This window comes from Saccoglossus kowalevskii, chromosome 14 (assembly GCF_978046115.1).
Source record: "Saccoglossus kowalevskii chromosome 14, keSacKowa6.1, whole genome shotgun sequence".
In the NCBI taxonomy this organism is placed as follows: domain Eukaryota; kingdom Metazoa; phylum Hemichordata; class Enteropneusta; family Harrimaniidae; genus Saccoglossus; species Saccoglossus kowalevskii.
In genome coordinates, this window is record NC_140654.1 from 32,388,374 (window position 1) to 32,392,105 (window position 3,732).

The window sequence follows — 3,732 nt, forward strand, 5'->3', positions numbered from 1 at the left end:
CACCCATACATATCATCACACCAAAGAATGCTTGCATTTCACTGAAATTTGTATTACGCCAGCGGGCATTTAATTTTTTTGTGATTTATTTTTGATGTCGCTATCTAATACAGGTGGGTAACGTTGCTTTAAAAAATTGTCATTCTCAGCATGATCTTCATCGATTTCTGAATCTGTATCGTCGTCATTTGCAACTATGAAGTCATTTGTATTTTGTGTCGTAGTTCACCAGTTTTTTCGTCCAATACAAGTTCATCATCACACGTGTCCATCGGCGATGCATGTGCATACACAACATGTTTTTTAATAGTTTGTTTTTCGGGGAAACTCGCAAGTGTTGATTGTTCTGTATCGCATACATTTTCTTGTACCATTTCTTTGGCGACATCGATGTTTCGTTGCGTACTCACTGGGTCGATATGTTCAGGTCCCTGCTTTTCTGTGTTGGCAGTTGTGGCGGATGTCGACGGTTCCGAATCGCAAACATTGTCTTGCAAAAGTTGTATCACATCTTCGACGGCATGTTGTATTTCTGCGTGACCAACTCCTGTTTCTTTGGCCTTTGCTTCGTCGGCAACTGGTGATTCAACAGTTCGTCTTTGATTTACGTTTGCCTCCTAGTTTGCCTCTGCAGTCCTTCGAACCGCTTTCTTCTGTAATCGCATGTTTGTTTACAGAGTAGACAGTCTCCGACTTGCGTTTGTTCTTATTCTTTTTGCGCCTTTTCTTGAGTGGACTATTATCACTGGTGTACGTGGTATGTTCGGCTAGTAACAACGTCAAATGTTTCCTTTGCTTTGGATTTCTTTCTTTTCCCACACTTGCTGGTGAAAAATCTGTCGTGTCAATGTCAAACTTATCACTCCCCGTACCAGCTCTCCGGTCTCGTCCGATTCAGAGGTGCTTACTGGACTACAGAGTCCACATGCGGAACTTGACCTTCAGGGTTCAACTGTCGGATGAAGCGATGGTGGCCCTCCTTTGGTGGCAGGACGCACAGAACTTGGTAATGGGTGTACCTCTAGATCCGATGACTCCTTCGCTGACTCTCATTACAGATGCGTCGCTCCAGGGATGGGGTGGTCATCTGATGGATCTTCAGGTCCAGGGGATGTGGCCGCCCGCGTATTGGGACCGCCACATCAATTGGTTGGAGTTGCAGACTGTCCTACTGTCTCTGAAACATTTTCAGGAAGTCACACACCACCACAGAGTCTTGCTTTGGACAGACAACAGCTCAGTAATGTCGTACATCAACAAGGAGGGGGGGGGACTCGTTCCCCCACGTTGTCGAAGCTAGCGGAGGAGATTCTTCTTTGGTGCCTGGAGAACCAAGTGGAGCTATCGGCTCACGACCTTCCGGGGATGCGCAACTGCGCCGCGGACGCCCTCTCGATACGTATTCGGTTCCAGAACACCGAGTGGCAGATCCCCCAATGGATGGCGGACGTGTCACTCTTCCCGGAGACGAGCACATTCGCCACGGACGCTCTATCGATCTCTTGGAGCCACATAGACGCTTACGCATTTCCACCCTTCCATCTGGTGCACCAAGTGTTGGAGAAGTTACGAGTTGAGCCCACCTGTATTCTGACATTGGTGGCGCCCAGTTGGCCAGTGAAGATCTGGTTCCCGTAGTTGCTGGAACTTCTAGTAGAGTAGCCAGTGGAGCTGCCGGATCTTCCAGATCTGTTGTTTCAGCCGGACGGCACGCTACCAATGAGTTATTTCATCTTCACGCATGGAGGCTATCGATAAACTCATGCAAGCGCAAGGCTTTTTTGCAGAGTTGTCCAAGTTCCTCGCTTCGGCACAGTCGAACAGCACCAGACGGTTGTACGAATCCAGATGGAAACTGTACTCTGATTGGTGTGACGGAAGGGAGATTGATCATCTCAGTCCCTCTATTAGCGAGGTAGCCGAAATCTATATAGGTTGGTTTTATTCCAAGTTTTATCAGATTCTGCAGGACTGAAACTGGCTTTGAGTTCTATTATGAGTCAACTGTTTAAGTCTTTCTGCTCGAAGAGGCCACGTGCCAAGGGGCTAATGAATCCTCCTGACTGGGACTTGTCGTTAGTTCTGCCGCGTTACGACAACCCCCTTCGAGATAAGGCAGACATGAAGTATGTCACTATGAAAACAGTCATCCCACGCCTTACTAACATGGTGGGCAAGGAGGATCGTCAGGAACGGATTCTATGCCCGGTTCGAGCTCTGAGCTGGTACTGCGATCACACCAAGGTGTCTAGGGGCAGTGAGAAGCGCATGTTTGTCTTTTATGGGCAGGGCAAACAGAGCGACCCTGCTTCGAATATCACCATTTCACGGTGGATTGTTAATACGGTCGTGGAAGCGTAAAGGTTAACTGTTTCTTCATCGGTTCATTTGGAACGCCACCAGGTGAAGGCACACGAGGTGCACGGGGTAGCTAACTCATTGGCTTTGATGTCTGGGGTCTCACTCGAGCAGGTGCTTCGAGCAGGGTTCTGGAGATCTCAGAATGTCTTCATTAATTATTACCTGAAAGACCTTCAAGCACTGCAGGAGGGCCTCTACAGGTTGGGTCCGGGGGTGACGGGTCAGACTGTGTTCATTGACCCAGCCCGCACCACCAAGGGGCCCTATGCGCGAAAGCGTTAGAGATAGTGCCTTCAGTCGAAACCAGCCTCCTTTGCTTGACGCTACCATTTTTCGTTCAGCGCTATCGAACCCTAGCAATATACTGTTTCAATGCATTAAAATTGTTGGGGGCCCTATTTATTGTTCAGTTGACTGGCTTTAGTAGCTTTCCTAAATTGGGGGGTCTACCCTTGGGCACCAGGTCCCTGAAGAGTCACCTAATTGGTTTTATCCTGGGACTAGACTCCTGTTGGTGAGTAGCTTTAGATTTCTCAGTTTTTGACTCCCATGTGCGAAGCACAAAATGGGAGTCTTTGCAGTTAGTGTGTCTGTATGTGTGTGTGTATGTGTGTATGTGTGTATGTGTGTATGTGTGTGTGTGTGTATGTGTGTCCGACTGTTCCACTGCTATCTCAAGAACCATACATCGGTTTTTGATGAAACTTGGTGCATAGATGCTCTGGGCCAATGCGCAGATTTGATTAGGTTTTGGTAAAAATCCATGCTCGTTAATTACCTAATTTGCATGATAATTAGCTAATTTTTAGCTGTTCTATGACTGTTCCACTGATATCTAAAGAACCACTCATTGGATTTTGATGAAACTTGGTACATAGATGCTCTGAACATATGCGCAGATTTGATTAATTTTTGGTAAAAATCCGTGTATATTAATTACCTAATTTGCATGATAATTAGCTATTTTTTAGTGGTTCCATGACTGTTCCACTGATATCTAAACAACCACTCATTGGATTTTGATGAAACTTGGTACATAGATGCTCTGAACTAATGCTAGGTTTTGATTAGTTTTTGGTAATAATCCGTGGACACTAATTACCTAATTTGCATAATGATTAGTCAATTTTCGTTTTTTCCACTGATATCTCAAGTACTAATCATCACATTTCAATGCAACTTGGTACATAGATGTCATAGGACACTGCACAGACCTGATAGTTTTTATGGTAATATCAGTACATATTAATTACCTAATTTGCATAATTAATTAATTTTCAGCATTTGATATAAGTAGTTAGCATTACATTTCAATGAAACTTGGTACTTACATACTCAAGGACTATGCAGAGATTGATTGTTTTCGATAAA